This window comes from Lissotriton vulgaris, chromosome 5 (assembly GCF_964263255.1).
Source record: "Lissotriton vulgaris chromosome 5, aLisVul1.2, whole genome shotgun sequence".
NCBI classification, from domain to species: Eukaryota; Metazoa; Chordata; class Amphibia; order Caudata; family Salamandridae; genus Lissotriton; species Lissotriton vulgaris.
The window spans coordinates 1,651,430,201-1,651,450,934 of NC_141693.1; positions in this window are offsets into that span (position 1 = coordinate 1,651,430,201).

The following is a 20,734-nucleotide window of genomic DNA, read 5'->3' on the forward strand; positions in this document are numbered from 1 at the left end:
AGTGGGGTACAGTCGGCTCCTTTCGCAATCACCAGAGGCACCCGACAGGGGTGCCCTTTGTCACCCCTGCTATTTGCTTTTGCCATTGCACCGTTCGAGGCCAAAATCAGACAACACCATCGGGAGCACACCCTGGTCTACCCGGAGAGGCCAATCCTAATATCACTATATGCGGATGACCTGACTCTATATTTGAGGGACCCCAATATAAGCCTTAACCCAATCCTTTGTGTATTAATATCGTTCGGTAGGCTGTCGGGAATAAAGGTGAACTGGAGGAAATCCCAGATATTCCCCCTAACGGACTCCTCCTCACGTTCCAAGCCCGACTACCCACTGACTTGGTGCCCAGATTCGGTTACATATTTAGGTATCTGCATCTCCCGATGCCGTGAGGAATTGATGAGGGACAATTACGGCCGGGTGCTGGATCAATTGCGGATAATATAACAAGATGGATCGCAATGCCCTTGTCCATTGCCGCCAGAGTATCGTTAATTAAAATGGTGATCTTACCTTAGCTTTTTTACCTATTTAGGAACATTCCTTATGCTGATCAGATTGACATGGGGCGGGAAACAACCCAAACTAGCTTGGGAGATGCTCACGCGCCCCTTTGACGCCGGGGGTCTGGAAGTCCCGGGCATTGAAATATATTTTGACTGCGCCCAGGCTCACTTTGCGGCCTACTGAACACATTCCCACACGTACATGCCTCATCTGGCTGTGGAGGATGGGCACAAGACATCCACTCCTTATTCGGCATATCTGAGCGCTACCCCGGTGCCTAGACACTTGACTTCCACTACCGTTCAATGCACGACCTGTGCTTGCAGGACCTGGCGCAGAGGCTTCAGTGCCCCCTATTTTATTAACCTTTGGCGCCTCTATGGCCTCCCCCTGAGCTCACTTTCAAGCTACGAGGCAACGACGGACAGAGAGGGCCTCTTTTTTTCCTGAGCAAGGTTCCAGGAGAGGTGAGGTATACTCCCTGTACAATGCAGATACAAATGACACTGGTTGATACAGAGGATTGTGAGAAATATATACGACACACATGTATCCTTTGACTGGTTTAGTTATGTTTCACGTTTTTGATATGCAGTAGCAAACATTAAGGACTGTGGCCCTGAAGAAAGCCGCGGGATTTAGTTCCTTTTAGACTGAAACATGTTGGCCCGATACATGCAGTTATATGGTTAGACTGCATCTTTGCACTGTTCTTGTTTTTAGTAAGAGAGAGATCAAGTCATATGAAAGTTTGCTGTATTGATTCTCTATCCTTTTTTAATTTCACCACACTTCATTATTTTTGCACTGCACCGGACTCCATCACGATCATTGCACTCATGGTCTTCATGACATTTGGAGATGTGACCCAGACGAGTATGGGTTATGGACTAGTCTCAATGATCATGAGACATACCATTCCTATTTGGATGAGCAAATGAGAATACATGATCTACATCTGACGTTGATGGAAATCCAGTCTTTCTCTGTATGGGTCTATTCGACAATTGTAGTGAATCCCACTATACAGGTTGTTTATCTTGGTACTTTATGAGTAAGCTACGCCCACTGACTTGTGTAGGAGTGTTCGTTTACTTCTGGAGCACAATAGGCTCCTATATAGACCCCCAGTGTTTTTGGTTTTTGATTCATTGAGTAGGAGACTTCACCCTGGGTAGGTCTTTAAACATTTTTCCCTTAGACCCTTTCTCCCTTGGTTGTTTAGCCTCTATGGGGACGACACGATATCCCTGTTACACGGAAGGGAGGGTGCTGCAGGATGCTGCAGAAGTTCTCTCAGCTCACTTGGGGTCAACTGTATACACACAGGACTTTTTGCACCAGTGATTAATTCTTTGGCGTCGTCTCCCCCACCCCGCTGGAATGCTTTTATTATGTGCGACTTAGGCAGGATGTTCGTGGACCTTACGCCTTGATTCCCACTCGTACCGCCTATCATGGCCCTCCTGCACGTACTGTTACAGCAGGAAACGCCAGAACATGTAGTTTCACGGCTAGTATACTCTACCACACAGAGGGAATGGGAGAGGAACCCCGCCCGGCCCGGGTCAGATGGTAGGGGGACATGGGGCACACCCTCACAGATGAACAATGGTCATTCTGCTGTTGGAAGTCAGGGGACATCTTGGCTAATAGCAGATTGCGACTCATACATTTTAAATACTTGCATCAACTTTATTATACGCATGTCCGACTGCACCGTCTTTGGCTGCAAGATAATGAGCGGTGTGAACGATGCGGGGCAGAGGGAGCGGGGTTTGGACATCTCGCCTGGGACTGCCCACTGATTGGGACATATTTGAGGGAGGTCCTTAGCGCATTGGATGAGATGACAGAGAAACACATGCCTGATACCCCCCTTGTGGTGCTCTTGGGATACATGGAACAATTGCCTGTTAAGATTCGAAAATACGCATTGCTGGACCTTTTGTTAGCAAAAAGAAGGATTGCATGCCGTTGGGGGAGAGGAAGGGCTCCTAAATTTAAAGAGTGGTTGAACGATCTCACACACTTTTAGGATCAACGACATACTTACGCAGAACTGATGCCACCTACATCTCGCCCACAGGACATTTGGGGCCCTTTACATACTTATCTCCTGAAACACGCAGACACTGACGACGTACACCCATGCTGGGTCTCAGTGAAGGGGGACGGACAGGCTGTGGCAGGACATTTAGAAGAGATAGACTCATGACTTGCTGGAGGAGGAGGTTTGCCTGGCGCTGGACACTTTGCAGTTGGGGGAGCAGAGATTATGTGAGTTGCAGATTCATGACAGGGGATTGGGGTAGAGGAGGATGATAATCTATGGCAAGAAAGTTGAGGTTTTTCCTGCTGTTGGGATCTTTATGTTTGGTAGAGACCTTTATGGATGACTGAAATAACATGCATGATCTCCTTACGCGGCCGGCCCGATGGGTTGTAGGCGGCTTGCTGTGCTTCTTCCCATGCCCTCTGTGTTGTGTATTTGAGTGAGACGCAGTGCCGGCCCGTTGGGATGTAGACACCCTGCTGTGTCAACTATGCAATTAGTCATTAAAGGTCTTGTTGAATAAAAAAAATACACTTGAGTCTTGTTAATAAATGAGGACAATTTTTTTCTTTTTTACCACATGCTCTCCCACCCACTGCAGATATACAGAGTGCTTATTTTTGGTATTTTCTTTTTGCTTGTGACTCCCACAACTCCTCCTCCCACCCCACCCACACCGGGGAACCCTCACAAAGGACTAGAGGTGTACCGATGGTTACCTCCACTTCGAGCTATCTCACTACATCACAGCAAGATTAGATCTTTTCTTTTGGGTTTGCTTTAATCTGTTCGATCAGGAACTAAATTCACAGGGGTCCTTAAAGTTGTACATTTTATTGTTCCACATCACCTTTAGGGAAGCGGGGAACCGGAGGGTGGCCGTGGCACCCAACTCCCTTAGTTCTTGTATAAACCTCCTTAGCTCCCATTGCCTATCTTGTGTGGAGCGTGATATGTCTGATCTTATGCGGAAGGTCTCCTTTCTTATATGATACTGCTTTAAGTGCCCCGGCTAAGATTTTCTCTTTGATTGAATATGTCTTGAAGTTTACTAGGATCCTTCCCAGGTTTTTCTTCCCTGATCTCTTAAAGAACTGGTCTCTGTATATTCTCTGGATATCATCTTTCAAAGTCTGCTTCTCTATGTCTATATTAAATTCTCTAAGAAGATTGATGATGAAGCCCCTTATGTCTCCTCCCTCAAGATCTTCTGGGACATTCAGAATCGTGATGTTGTTTCTCCTAGAGCTGTTTTCCAGGGTTTCTAGTTTATCTCAAAGTTCTCTATCACCAACCCTCAACTTCGTGATCTCACTCTTGTTAGTGTCAACTTTTTTGAGAGGTCCTCAAAGGCTACCTACATGCCTGCAACTCTTTCAATAAGGTTGTTAATATTTCCTTCTAGTACCTCACATGCCCCTTGGATCGTTTGTTGATTAAGCTTAGATATTGCAAACTTTTACCTTCTCTCTGTTTATCAGGTCAGATGATAACTGCAGACCAGTAGAGCGAGCAAAACAGTGAAAAGAAATGGAATATTGATCCCTGTCAGTGCCTGTAATCGGAAGAAGTGGTACTAATGCCAAAGCTCTAGCAATGCCCAAGAAGATTAGACTCAGCAGGAGAATAAGGACATCTCAATTCAGCATGTACAGTGCAAAATGTTACCAAAATATAATGCAAGACATTTCACCCAGAAACATTAGTATAAATGGAGGAGATCAGAGAAATTGGATAATCAGAGGAGATAATTTACCAAAATTACTGTTTAAAACACAATAAGGATGTTTTATGCTATCGTTTGAAACTTTTCATAACAATAGTCCCATAACAATAGCCCCATAAAACAATAACCAATCCGAAAATCTAACAATTTATCACATGCAATGCTAAGAGCTTTTTTTTATTGTGACATGTACTAGGAGCCTTTTTTAGATTTTTAGTACAACCTTACGTTATAAACTCAGTTCACAGAGGCTAATGATACAATTTGAAAATGTAACCCCTTCTGTGTTTCGAACGTCCAACGGTCGTCGCGTGCACTACCTCGCTGGTGCTGCGCACGACCGTTGGACGTCCGAATCCCGTTACCGCGATCGAACGTCCGCACTGGGACAGAATGTTCGACGCGCTAAACGGGTTAATACAAACCATAACAGCACAAAAGTAATACATACTGCATTCATGGTGCAAGATCAGACAACCCTCGACCCTTAATCCTGGTGAGCAGAGGAGGGTAAGTCCCTGGACCTCAATGCAACAGAGTTATTTACTTATACCTCAGGTATTTTACTGTTGTGGAATACCTACACAACACATCACAACATTGGTGTGGGGTAAGCTCACCCCCACCTTTTACAGGTCCTGAAAAAGCACTGCGGTTCTGCTTGGGACCATTAGGCATGAAACATGTTGACCTGATTACAATATTTCTCACTCACAGTTACTTGAGCACATTACCCCCATCAGAAGCTTTAACCAGTTTTTGATCTTTTTAATCCTGCCAGGAGAATCTCCACATTAAAATATTTATTTGATCTCTCATGGACAGTTTTATTCCTTATTCCTTTATGTATTACTACCCCACAAGTCCATCACACTGTTGCATCCACACTTTCCATCAGACGTAAAAAACGTAAAAAGATCTCTGCCAAAGTGACCCTCCATGGGGCATATACAACATTGCAGCACCAGCCCAATGAGGATCTAAATCCAAAGATGAAGCATAACTTTCTTAGTGGTGTGTGACGGCTACAAGAAATAATCCATAGAATTCTCCCTCATGCTCATTCATTCTTGAGAGTCATCCTTCTTCTTCTTTTTACCCTCCCCCTTTTTTTTATAGGAACAGTACCTTCATGGTTGACATCACATAAAAAAAAAACAATCAGAAACTCTAACAATTTACCACTTGCAATACTAAGAGCTTTTAATTGTGCCACGTACTAGGAGCCTTTTTTATATTTTCAGCACTGCCTTATGTTATAAATGATACAATGTGACCATGTAATACATACCAAACAGTTAGCGTAAAAGTAATACATACCATATTTACAATGCAATATCAGGTGCGATAGACCTGTAATCCTTGGCACGGTATACCCCCAAATTTTTGCCTTCACATCTCCTGTTTGCTGATTATGTATTTGTTGACTTTTGGACTGTGTGCTTTTTACCACTGCTAACCAGTGCATAGGTTCTCGCACTCTTTACGTAAAACATGGTAAAATTGGCTTACCCTTAAGTGGCACATTCTCTTTACTTGTAAGTTCTTAGTAAATGGTACAACATGTACCCAGTACCTGTGAGCTGTGAGCTAAATACTACTTGTGGGCCTGCAGGACCCATTGTATCACCCCCTAAAGTAAAATTTTAAAATATGTCTAAGGCCTGACACTGCAGCCTGCAATGAAGTTTTAAACTGGCATTTTGAACTGGCAAAATTAACCGTTTGCTAGGTCTAAACATTTCTAATACATCTAAGTCATCCTTAAGGAAGGCCCTAAATGTCTCATAGGGCAGGGTGTACTGCATTAAAAAAGTAGGACATTTGCAGTTACGTTTTACATGCCCTGGCAGTGAAAAACTCCTAAAGTTGTTTTTCACTGTTGTAAGGCCTATCTCTGCCATTGACCAAGACTGGGTTACTCTATTGCATTTCATATGTGCTGCCTTTGGATTGGGTGCAGATACACTTAAATGATTTGTAATTTAAAAGCCTCTATTATGGTAAAGTCACATTTTAAGATTTTAAGTCAGAGTTCTCATAATGCCACTTTTTGAAAGTTGGCAACATCATGTCCTAACTGTTTGCGCCTTCTACCAGTGGCTCGGGTCACATAACTTTGAATGGCTCTGCTGTTAGGTTTTATTGACTGCTTCCAGACAATAACACAAAAGGGGCTTAAGTGCGGACAGGATGAACCCTCCTGGCAGGATGACCAGGAGTGGCTTTAGCCAGCCCCACTTTCATTTCAAATGACTTTGCCTCCTGTACGCACAAAGGAATATAACACCAGGTCTGCCTTGGCTTTTGTCACCCAGGAAAATGTGGAGAATTGACAGGGAATGAACTTTCCAGAATCAGATGTGGGGTAGGATTGGGAGCCAGAGACTCTGCAGCCTGTGATGGCCACCAATATGAAGGTCCGGTGAGACCTGCTCTTTGTGCTTAAGTGACTGTCAGCAACAACCGGCAATATGAAATCCGCACTTTATGCTACAGCAATGACTGTCAGTGCGTACCTACAGCAACAATTGTCCATGGCACCTGACGGACTCTTAGCACAAAAGCAAAAACTGCCTGAGATACTCTACCGCCTCCTCGCAGCCTCCTCCACTGCAAAAGTAACTCTTGACACAGGGCTCAAAAGGTAACTCTTCAGAGGGACTAACCTGGTCCCTATATCGGACCAGCACTCCATCGTGGGCTGCCTGAACTTATGACTTTCCCCATGTTTTAGGCACCGTTTTTCCTTAAAACTTTGAAGCTGAATATCTCGGGTACTATGGATTGCATTTTTGTTGTTCTGGTATCATTTTATTTATTGAAAATGTCACTAGTTTTCTAAATTGGTTTGAGATTTTTCTTCTGTTTTCTTTTCACTTTATTGTTGTGTGCTGGCTGTATAACATTTTACGCAGTCCCTGTGAGTTAAGCCTGACTGCTTTTGTGCCAAGCTACCAGAGGGCTAGGCGTAGAATAATTAAGTGACTTTTGTGGTTCACCTTGACCAGGATTGTGGTCGTTGCCTGAGTGGGGCTTCCACATTGAGCACCTGCTAATTTATGATAGCTGTTGGTGGGTGCACAAGTTTCACCTGATTAGATTTTCTGATCCAGAACTGAGGAGCCATCTGCAATTTGCAGCTTCCTGATGCCCAAAAGGTCATTTGTGTAGTTTGCTCGAGTTTGTACAGCAAGTTCTACCAACCCCAAAATGTGCAAACCAAGATCTGTACCTTGCACTTCGTTTGTAATCAAGTTTTGATTGCAAACAGGAATGAGCCCTTTAAATACGATTTCCAGTCATCCTGATTGGGTTTTAGCTGTCTGCAGTGAATAAACTCAGATACAGATAACTTTTTCAGATTATTCTAAATGTCCTTTTGCTGTTTGAGCTGTTGCAAGAATTTGCATTCTTTCAAGACAAATCTGAAGCTTTGCATGTATTTTATTTGCAAAAAGTAATTGACAACCAATATTCATTGCTTCCAGCACATTCATTTTCAAAGAATTATGAAGCCAAAGTAGATTTGACCATATCTATTCTCTCCAGCCGACATGTAAACTTGAAGATCCCCTTCTGGTCCATGTGGCTACAACCCATGCAAATGTTTTACCACTGTGCATCCTTTGATGGACATCCCACATAATTCAAGCATAGTCCCAAAATGAAAAAAAGAAAAGTGACTTTAATTAAAGGATTTAAGTGTTACCTTTTAACATATGGGTAATTTATGGACTGCCTTTCTTGTAAAAATATTAATAAAGAGTTCTGTACTCAAATGCAAACAATCTTGGAAAAGTGTAACTTATGTTGCATCATTTCCAATTTGGATTTTAACCCAGACCTCATCTAGAGATTGCTTTACTGAATATCTAGGATGATCTCCTCACCTCAGACTAGGGCAGAATGCCTTGTTGATCATTTTAGAACTCTCAAAGCGGGTCAGTTGCTTGAACAGTTGAGAACCTCAGTGCAGGTGTAATTTTGGTTTGCTTCTTTCTTCAAGGTCACTTATGCTTTTTCGTTTCTTCCTATCAACTGATGAGAGCCCCAGCATTCTACCCTTTTGTCACACATTCTTTGATGCCTCATATTCATCAAGAGGGCATATGTGAGAAAGTCATCCTTTTGGCCCTGATCACCCCCATATTTTGCTTGATACTGGTAGTAACTGACTGATTGTGCCCTGGGCTCTGTTACCAGACCCAAGGCCAGTGTTCTGCTTTAAAGGTATATGGTGCTTACGTATAATTAAAATTGGTAATGGCGGACCCCGGTATGTTCCTAGTATATAATAAGGCAATGGGGATTCAAACTACACACAATTCCCTAGTATATAATAGAGCAGTGAAGTTTAGAGGGTCAGTAGATTTCCTGCACTAGAGCTTTCACGGTGGTGTTGCCTGCTGTCATTTTAAAGCCAGCCCTGCTTAGCAGACTGTCTTTAAAATTAAATGATATGTGAATTCAAATTTGGAATTAAAGGTAATTACAAAGCAGTAATCCGCCTTATGTTTATATACAAACCACCCATAAGGTCTCCCCTGGGTGCCTTGTAACCATAAGCAGGGAAATTATAAAATGTTTATAAGCCCTGGTGAGGGAAAACTGTCACATTTGTTTTTCACCATTGTAGATAGCTAAGCTTCATAGGTCAAAGTTGGAATATTAGATTTTAAGTGTAAATTTTGAAAGGAGCGAGGTGAATAATGTCATTCAAGGTCTTGAAATGATAGCTATGATAAATCCTAAAAGTTGCCACCATTAGATTTATAATAACCATCACAGAAAAAAGTTATTAAACTTTATTTTGTGTAAGCCACAATCCAGCCTTCCAGCTGCCCTCTCCTGAATGACTAGCCTCTGCCAGGCTGAGACAAGCTGTCTGAATGAAGTGTGATATGGCCTGCTAGAGAAACAATGGATTTTCTGTGGTTAGAGAGCTGCAGCTGTGGAAGAAAAATCAGGATGAGGGAGGGGTGGCCATACTGGAATTCAAAGGGAGAATGTCACTTTAGGACATCACCTCTATATATATTGCAATCCTAGCCACATAGGAGCCCCTGTAATTATATTAGGGAGAGGGATAGAAGGGAAGTGTTAGGGAATCTTAGCTGTGCCAGTGGGTTTTATATGCCTCATCTAACACCCAAGAAGATAATTTCTCCATGTTGGATTTTGAAAGAATAGTGCTTTCTGGGACAAGAATATTCTGCACTTAGGAAAACGTGGTCAATCACCTGGGTGAGAACTCTGCTTACAATTGGTCAGAGGTGCCCCCCCGTGCTTGATGCCCAGCAACACATCATAAGTATGTATAGTTGCCAAGCAACTCAGATATACTGACTGAAACAACAAGGAGAAGAAATACCACCTTGTTGGAACCCTGGTCTTCACACAAGGGTCTAGACTCTGCAGGACTGCATCTGTTGCACAATCTGGTACTACAGCCCTAAGGACTTTGCCTGGCTTCACAAGGATTAGGGAGTGGACCCCCTGGAAACTACAGGTTACCAGAGCCCACCTGCATCATCTCCACCAAGAAGTTCCTAGCTTGGAGTGCTTCCAGTGGACCTTTAGGGATTTGACCAGGTGCATTGTGGGAATTGTAGTTACAACCCCCAAGGACTATTTTGGAGCTTCCAGTCCCCTGAATTGGTGTTTTGGGCACTTTACTGCACCTTTTAATATGTTTATGGTTTTATTACTCGTGGTAGGTCCCTACTTTTCAATACTAATGAATAACGTTTGTGAGGGATTGCTATGTCAATTGTGAAGCAAGAGTATTAAAATCAGGATGCCCGCTACGGAAAGTAGGACCAAAGGAAGCCCTCCAAAAATGCTTCTAAGTTCGAAGTGTATAAATGCTGTAATTACTCTGAAGATGGTCTGAAAAGGTGATTAAGAGACCTGATTCAAGTTGCTTAAATAAGTGTACGATCCCACTCGTACCAGACATGTTAATGATATGATGAACCATTTCTCGGAAATGGATCAGGAAGCTCGTACAGACCAGGGCCTGTATCTCTGCTGAAGACCTTGCAACCTGGAGATCAGAAGTCTCTCGGGCTAAAGTTAAGGCCACATTTTGTTGAAATAACATGGCTTTCAGTCTGCTCAGTGAATCAAACTTAATACTGGAAACATTCCATGAAGGCCACAGTAGTACCTTCCTAACGGTGCGAACCAGGCAAAACAATACTTTGCCCATTCAGTAGTAGGAAAAAGACAGTTACTATACCAATCCAAATTAACGAGAAAAGGATCACTAATGCAAACCAAAGATACAACCAAGGGGACACAAGGTAAGTCTTTTTCAGCCAGAGATACAATTGTCGAAATTGTTCTTTCTTAGAAATGGGTGGCATTTTCTCAGGTTCACTTGGATCTGAAGAAACTCATTGAAGTTGATGAAGTAGCCAGCCGCAGTTTGATCTATCCTTGGGAGCTCTGCAGGGCTTGGAGAACTTAAAGTTGCTTCTTGTGAAGGCACGTTTATGTAAAATGTATTATTGAGACGAATTGCAATTTGCGTTTCAGTTTCATTTTGATGTTGTTCAAATTCAACAGGTGTAATTCATACTCCTTTATTGGATACTCTGGCATCCTGAGCAGAGGAATCTTGGAAGTGTGGCTCAAGTGGTTGGAGCGGCAGACCCTGATGCAGAGGTCTGGCCCGGACCAGGGTTCAATTCCCCGCCTCGGCGGGTCTTGGGCTCAAAATTTCCCCGGACCAGACAATTCTCGCCTCGGTGCCTATTCCAATCATGGAGTCCCACTCTGTAACTCTGGGCAATAGCTTGCCTAATCTCCACAACGGCCCCTCGCAGCGGGATGCCTGGCTTTCACATTGGGGACGCCCAGTAATGGGTTATCTCGCAGGGGAATACCAGGACGGGTTCCCTAAGCAAGCGCTGGGACGCTTTCGGGCAGCCATGCGCTCTACAAATCAAATTTCATTTCATTTCATCTGAACTTCCTGTATAGTAGGGAGAGGAGATCTGCGTCTACTCAAGACACCACATGCCTGCTGTTGAGAATCATCCATATATATTGTGGTTTGATCATATCAATGGAGACAACTCTTTTTTCTTTTTTGCCGGCAAGAGACGGAAAAATTATTGTTAATGTTCCCTGAAGTACCAGGACAGGTGCAGGTGTTCTGTAGGATGGCCCAAACTCCTTCTTGTCCACAATCTTTTCTCTGACCAGGTCCCCAATCTTCAGAACCCAGATAGGTCTTGCCGGAACATGTTTCACTTCCTCAGTGGCAGTGCATTTTACTTGGACGTTGCTTTGTAATGCCCGGAATTCATTGAGTTCCTGTAACAAAGCCAAACGATTGTTTAATTTAAATATTTTTACATCCGCCACTGTGCTGGCACAATCAAGGTCAGTTACCCACATTCTTGTCCCAAACAGGATTTCATAGGGGATACGTCCTCCTAAAGAATTTCTTGGCATAATATTTAGTGCCCTTTGGACCCCGTGTAGGTGTTTGAACCAACTACCAACTGCACCTAATACCCTTGCTGTTAAGGATTGCTGTAGGTCCCGGTTTTTCCTGTCCACCACCAATTTCCCTCAGGATGGTAAGGGGAGGAGTACTGCAAGGCCTTGCCTATATCCTCCATGGCTTCCTTGCAAACCAGAGAGATAAACGCATGCCCAAGGTCGGAATATAATGTGCCAATTGCATATGTCCTGATAAAGACTTGAAAATCCTTTATAAAAGTTTGAGTGTCAGCGGAATGCTGAAGCCAAACCCATGGAAATCTAGAGCATGAATCCATTGCCACCAAGTACTTTTAAGCCAAACCCATGGAAATCTAGAGCATGAATCCATTGCCACCAAGTACTTTTAAGCCCTGTCTGAATTTAAGGGCCAGCAGTGATCCAAATAGACACATATGAGAGGTCTGTCTGAGATGAGTAATGGTGTTTGTGGTGGCCGTGCTATGGTGGAACCCATCATCTGCTGGCCGATGTTGCCCTTTAAGACATAAGCCTTTGTTTGCTTAGACAAACTTGGCCACTAAAACCGCCGCTTTAGTAATGAAACCCTAGTGGTAACACCTGCGTGTGCAGAGCCCAGACCCTCGTGTGCAGCTAAATTTAAAACTAATCTGTGATCTGTGTTTCGTATAACTCTATCCCCCACTCCTGGAATTTGAGCAAACAGTGTGTTTTGCGCAACTAATTTATAGGAATATTTGAGTGGGAAGCCGTTTGGAATGGCAGAGCCATTCTTTGAGATGTTGATAGCTATCAGTATGTCTTCGTCTGTCCTCGTGAACGAGTGATTGCAGCAACGGCAGCAGTTCACACTGTCACCTTGGCGGCTTCATTAGCCAGTGAATTCCCTTCAACATGTATGCCAACATGCTGGTGACTCAAGGCGTGAATATCTTGAGCCTGTGGCAGGCATGCTTTCTGTTTTGTCACTTGTTCCCATAATAATTTGTGTTTAATTGTGCAACCCTTGGAATCTTTAAACCCATTCTGGCCCCATTAATTAAGATATTCATTGTAAGACTGCACACAGTAAATCAACTCGCACACCATCAGTGTGGGAATTCCTGAACCGTGTACTGAAGTGCAAAATCAGGGCTTTCAGCGCTGCCAACTGCGCTGTACAATCTCCCAGAGATTGTGTTGTCGTATTGCTGGGATGAAACTTACCATCCCGCATACGTACTTTCACTATTGTACACGCAGAGCTATACTGCTGTTTACTTCATATGGCAGGCTGAGCAGATCCATCAGTGTAAATGATGTATTCGTATTTCTCTAGAGGCAAGATTTCATTTGGCAGAGAGTATTCTTGTTCGTACTGCAAGAAGGCTTGTGTTTTTAATGTAGAATGGTATTTGTAATCTACATCTATTGCTGTGAGCGAATTAACCAATTGTATCCATCGCGGATGTAGTACTTTTGTATTTGGAATGCTTGCTTTGGTAACAGCTTCTAAAGTTGGTACTGGGGTAACAACGATTATGCGTTTTCCCTGCAATAGTGTTATTTCTCTTACCACAGCAGTCTGTAATGCGGTCACTATTTTTTGTTTTTGCCACAAATCACATCTCAGCATTTGTGTATAAATGTGATTTGTATGCAACTGGAACTGTCTCACCTTCATTGAAAGTGAGGTAAGTATATCCTGATAAACTGGGGACGACCCGGATCACCAAGTTTGTAGAATTTAAACATGTTTGTAAATGTTTAGATGCTATCATGTCAGCCTGAACTGAATGGAGAGTATCTGTGTGTTGTTGTATCCACTGATGTGGGGTGAAATCAGGTCTATTAAGTCGTAGAAAGGTTTCACTTTTTCTGCGTAATCTAAAATGTATGTTCTGCCAAAATTTAGATATCCTAAAATGGATTTCAAAACCTTTAGATTCTTTTGAGGCTGGAGCAGTGCACACTTTTCCAAAAAGTTGTCTGCCAGGCTCTTGCCTTTACTTGACAGCTCATATCCCAAAAATAGGTGGGCAATTTTAGATTTCTTAAAATGTAATTTGTAGCCCAAATTGGCTAATCCAATTATTATGTTGCCCACCCTGCACATGTGTTCAAGTAATTTATCATCCGTCAGATAGATGTCATCTTCATAGGACACCACCTCTTCATAACAAGTTTGTAATATTTCTGACACTCTTGCCGAGAATATCCCCGGGCTGTTCTTATGCCCTTGGGGTAAATGACAAAAATGTTGCGAGCACAGAAATTGCTGTCAAATATCTGCTTTCTGGAGCTATATTTTGGCAGAAAAATCCATTTGAGATGTCCCTAACAATTGGAGTTCGAAATGCGTAGACCGCTAGTTCGTACGCCATAAGATCTCAAAAATTATTTTTGACTGTTCAAATGAATTATAAACACAAAAAACGTAATTTTCTATGGTTTTTGTATATATAAGAAAGTAAATGTAAATAGATCACTGTTTTTCTGTGTGCAAGGGTATGTTGGAATGTGAGTACTGAGTGGGAATGAAAAGTTTTTTGAATCTGTACAGTGTTATGTATTAGTCATTGTATAAAATGTTTCTGTGTGTGTAGTTTGTGAAAAATTGTACAAAGGACACAAATTAATTGACGCATGTTTTTTGAGTTACATAATAAAAAAAATGATTTATTCTGACTAAAATAGGAGTCTTAATCCCATGTTTGGTTTAATTCCAATGTGCTGTGATAAATAAGAAGAAGTGTACACAAGAGTATTGGCAATTGTTCAGTTCAGCATTAGGTCAGTGGCTTGGCCTTACTGTTGGGAGCCTGTGCCCAGTAGTGTTTTCTCAATCACAAAGATAACACAGCCACCTGTTGCAGGTACACCATGTTCTAACAATTTTATAGTAACTGCCAATTCTTCTTCCCATTCCCTAAACCACTGCTCATGGATTCAGTCATTTTAGAAGAGAATAATAAGTTAAGAGGCAGGGTTTTGCACAATGTGGGGAACATTGCATCCTTACAAGTTTGCTAAACCTGCAGCCAATACACAGAGCATATCTGCTCAGCTGAGGCTAATCCCCCTTCTCACTTCAGAAGTCTCTGAAAAGTGTGAGTAGGGCTTACTGAGAAAGTACAACTGAACTACTCAGATTTTTACCGTTAATATAAGAACCTACCAATGTTCATGGTGCCATGTCGCATAGTTCCTAGAAGTCCCCCAGGACCTGCTTCTTGTGGATGATCTAAACTAAGGGCTTGGTGTCCTGACCGCTTCTGGACAACCCCCACAGGATATGTCAGCCGCTAGACCAGCTAGCTCTACAGTGCCTCTCCCACCCCCTTATATTCTACAGTGGTGTAGGTAGTCTCTGGCAACCACTGAACATGAACACCCTCAGGGATCATGGACAACAGTACAGTATGTTTTGCTAAGAGACTTGCGCTTGCTTTCTCTCAGAAAATATACAGGATGGAGATTAGGACATTTCAATAAGAATTTATTGGTCCAGCGACAGCCTAGTATAAAACATATGTAGTGCGACAATTAGGAGACAGAGGCATACGCACGAGATTGCTAGTACCAATATTATAAATAGTAGCTACAATTCTACCACAGTGCTAATAAGATAAACAGAAACAGTTCAGACAAAAACAGTAGCACTTGAATATTCCTAAAATGCACACCCTAAGTAATTTGCCTAAAATGTACTAAGCCTAACTTGGAGGTGTAGATGTATGTGTGTCTGGCTATGTGTATCTGGAGCCAAGAAACCCCCAGGGATGAACCAGCCCCTCATCTGATGATTGGGAATGAAGGACCCCATCCCTGCAATGAGCTTGACATCCCACATGGGATGTCAGACTCCTGCATGCAGGAGATTTGGCATGCAGGACCCACTTCTCAGCTTGGAAGGAATTCTCCTCTAATTTGTAGGAGGGACAGGTGGTCTTATACTAAAGTGGGATCACTAACATAATATAGAATGACAAAATATAGACTTACCAAAATATAGTCACCAAAATATAGAATGCCAAAATATCGAATTCCTATCTACAAACAGGTATGTACAAAAATATCGAATCCAAAATATAGACTGTAAAAAATATAGTCGGTCAAAATATCGATTTTTTTTAAATGTCTTAAAAGTAATTTAAAATTAATGAAAAATAAATATAATTAACTAAAACATACTTAAAAATACTCAAATAACCTTAAAATTAAGATATAATTAATTTAAGTTATTAATAAAAAATGTACAATATTTTACTGTAGGATAGCAGGAGGGTAACATTTAATATTACCACTCCAGTGAGTGCAACAGTAGGGAAAGCGTTGGATAGCGAAGGGGTAAAAATTACTATTTCCACTCCAGAGAGTACAACAGTAGGGAAAGCATTGGATAGCGTAGGGGTAAAAATTACTATTCCCACTCCAGAGAGTGCAACAGTAGTGAAAGCGTTGGATAGCCTAGGGGTAAAAATTACTATTCCCACTCCAGAGAGTGCAACAGTAGGGAAAGCGTTGGATAGCGGGAGGGTAAAAATTACTATTCCAACTCCAGAGCGTGCAACAGTAGGGAAAGTGTTGGATAGCGTAGGGGTAAGAATTACTATTCCCACTCCAGAGAGTGCAACAGTAGGGAAAGCGTTGGATATTGGAAGGGTAAAAATTACTATTTCCACTCCAGAGAGTACAACAGTAGAGAAAGCATTGGATAGCGTAGGGGTAAAAATTACTATTCCCACTCCAGAGAGTGCAACAGTAGGGAAAGCCTTGGATAGCGTAGGGGTAAAAAATACTATTCCCACTCCAGAGAGTGCAACAGTAGGGAAAGCGTTGGATAGCGGGAGTGTGAAAATTACTATTCCCACTCCATATAGTCCAACAGTAGGGAAAGCTTTGGATAGCGTAGGGGTAAAAATTACTATTCCCACTCCAGAGAGTGCAACAGTAGGGAAAGCGTTGGATAGCGTAGGGGTAAAAAATACTATTCCCACTCCAGAGAGTGCAACAGTAGGGAAAGCGTTGGATAGCGGGAGGGTGAAAATTACTATTCCCACTCCAGTGAGTTTAACAATAGGGAAAGTAATGATTTAATATATTATTAAAAATAAATTAAATATCAATACCAATAAAACATTAATTGAAATTAATAACTCATTTAATATTATGTAATAATTAATTAGAAATACAACTACATATTAGTTATTAAAAATTAATAACCTAATCATAATTATTTAACAACTAATTAATTTTCAATAACAAAAACTAATTAATAATAAAAATATTACCAATTAAAAATTAACAGTAAATTAATTATCAATACACAAAAAGTATTTTTAATATGTAATTAATTACAATTACATTACTTCCCACCCTATTCCCCTATAAACCCACAACCCACTACAGAAAATACATTAATACAATTATCATAATTATCAAATATTTTATTAATACAAAATAATTACCAATTAATAAAAATGAATTGCCAATTAATAGAAATTAATTACCAATTAAAAATTAATTAACAATAAATGTAAAATCAATACCAATAAATGAAAAAATTATTTACTTTATTACAATTAAATTACGTCCCACCCTATTCCCCTATAAACCCACAACCCGCTACAGAAAATAAATTTAGAAAATTACCTTAATTAACAATTATTCAAATAATACAAATTAATTGGCAATTAATAAAAATTCATTATCAATTAAAAAATAACAATAAATTCAAAAGGAATACCAATAAATAAATAACAATGTTTAATTAATTAAAATTAAATTACTTCCCACCCTATTCCCCTATAAACCCACAACCCGCTACAGAATTAAATTACGCAAAAATTAAATAACATAAAATTAATTACTTAAAATACATTAAATATACATTACAAAAATTAATATACACTTTTCACACATATACTAACATACAAAACACTTTAAAAAAATTGATATTATTAAAAAATCGATATATTTAATGCCTATTTTGTATACTTCGATATTTTGACTTCTATATTTTGGAAATCGATATTACTTACGTTAAATTCGATATTTTTATATATATTGTGTCCATTCGATATTTTGTCCATTCTATATTTTTACTTCGATATTATGTTCATTCTATATTTTTGAATCAATATTATGACTGTTTACCACTAAAGTGGTCACTCCAGAGGTTTTTTCAGAATCAATATGTTTTAAAAACAATCACGGTGCTATGAAAACAATCATAAATGTTTTGAAAACAATCACCGATGCTATTCCAAGCAACTGTGATCATGCACGCTGGCTGTTCGCCAAGGATGAAAAAAAGTGGTAACCCTTATACAGAATAATTCTTCCCATGCCTGGGGACATGTTTATGTATGTCAGGTGCAGGGATTGTGATAGAGTACTTAGAGCCTGGTGTGGAAGAGACAGGAGAAAACTACTAGGTAAAGGGTCACCTGTTTAGAATCATTATTGTCTTGTGGATGGGACAATGTATGTATAAATGGGGTATACACGATAGGAGTATCCTAGAAGACATGACAAAATCAGGCCTGAATCCTTTATCATTGGCTTCTTACAATAAACAACTCAGCCCTACAGTGAACCATAAGCCTTCCCCCAAGGCAACCATCGGTTATACCATAATAAAATTACTAATATGAAAATGCTGTTGTGAAATTGCTACTAATAGAGCCTAATAATGATTACCATAGTGAAAATCTTCAATTCCCCCACCCATGCTTTCCTCAGGTGGGTCACCGGCACCAAAACATTTGCCTACTAAAGTAATTTGCAAGATTCCATGTAACAAAAAAAAGCATACCAAGGGTCTACTTTGATATGACGAATAACCAGAGGTATTGGATTGTATGTACTGGAGTTTCGTGGGAGAATCTTTGCAAACCTGTGGTGTAGGAAAGTGACCCTTCCTGCATGGTTATCCCCTAGCTACTTACCTGACATCTGATGCACTTTCACTGAGTGTGCCCTGGGTCCCTGTCACTCAGGTTCCCAGGGCCTGTGTTCTTTCCCAAAACTGTGCCATTGCTCCCCCAAGTGGCACACCTCTGGCCCACTTATAAGTCCTTTGTAATAGGTACCAGTGGTACCAAGGGCCTTGAGACCAGAGAGTGTCCCCTTAGGGCTACAGCAAACACACACACTCAACCATGGCAGGCTATGTTTTGTGGTGTAGGTAAAGAGTCAATATGACACACCTTCTTTGGTGTCATGCCTACACACCACTGCATGTGGCATAGGTATGTCACATTTAAGGCAGGATGCACAACACCACAAGTGAAGGCATGGCTGTATGAGCAACATGCCCCTACTACATCTGAATCTATTCTTGGACACTGTAAGTGCAGTGGAACCATTTTGAGTACACAGGCTGAAGGACTGGGTTCTGCTAAGACCCAGCGGTGCCAGGGATAACACCTAAAACCTTCGTGGGTAACCTGTTCCGGCGTACAAATGACAGAGACACGGGACACTTCCTTCGGCGTCAAAGATTCGAGGTTTATTACTGCAGGGAACACAGAAGTCACAAGAAGTACAGCATGTGTAGGTTCGAGGAGTCTGATTCAACTTGCCTCTGTGGGTCGCTCCTTTTTATACAGTTTTCACGCATAAGATAACATGGTACACAAAGGTTTACAACTCAGTTCCCATCGCAAAACCATAAGGGGTTACTTTCATGTATTCAAGGCCCGGAACATAAGTACAGAAACGTTTGGTGGTTCCCAACTGTAAAAGCCCATCTTACCACCATTAGTACATTCCAATCAGCAGTAAACAGATCGAGGAAGGGGCAGAAACAGGTGCAGAGGAAGATAGAAACAGTGGGGAGATCGGAAAGGGTGTAAAAGGGGTGGTATCGGGAAACACGAGCTGCAGGCATCAAAGGGGACGTGCCTAATGAATGCACAACTGAGACAATAGAACGACATGGCAAGATGAGCCTCGAGCGGGGCCATCTGCCTTACAGTGCCATCCCCCTCATCATAAAGACACTTTCAGAGGAAACGTGTCTTCCGCAAGAGTTTGGGAATCCCAGGGTCGCGAAGCGGACAGTGTCCGTTCGCTGGCTACTTGAGGGCAAGAGACAAAATGGATGCCACATCTAAGATGGAACCCGTGGGCTCGGATGTAGAAACCCACGAAACAAACGAACGGTTTAGGCCAGCACAGCGAAAAACACGTACACCCACTAAACTCGTCATTTGCGGTTCATAGATACCAGACTCGACCATATTCGTGCGAGTCGAAAACACCACTTACGATTGTCACGGAACCTCAGATGCTCCTTTTGCCCTCATGTAGGCAAGCACTAGTCGGAATCATACTCGATATTCATCAGACCATCCAGATGCTGCTGTAACATAATTCTATCCATCAGAGTTCCTTTGGTAACAGGCGGCTGTCTTATACACGTCGTAGCACAGAGGCCACATAAGGCAGGACCACACTGCACACAAAGACAACACGTGAACAGGAATGCTACAACAGCCCCGATGATCATCAGAATTTTCCAACCCCAAGTCGACATTAGGCCCCAAAACCATCCAAGTAGCGTCCAATCCCCTACGTCCACATGTATGGACTCAGAGATCTTATGCAACTTCGAAATGGCTTGATAGACAGTCGGAGCGTTATCTGGAATGAAAATACAGCAGCTCGAATGAATCACCTTACATACTCCACCTCGATCTGCTAAAACAACATCTAAAACCATATGGTTTTGTTGCGTCATAAGCCTATCCGCCTGTAGTTCTGCTGTGATATTACCAAGGGCACTGGCAGTGATATTAGCTGTCGATTCCACCACTCGGGTCAACTGTCTCAGGTTCCTACTATTGACCATAGTCCCCAAAACGGAAAGAAACCCTTGAAAAAGTCTCCTGCCTCTTGACCGGCAGTGTCCTCTTCGCTAATCACGCCCCTCACAATTCGAGTCTTGTGGTAATCGGAGGCGACTGTGAAAGTCG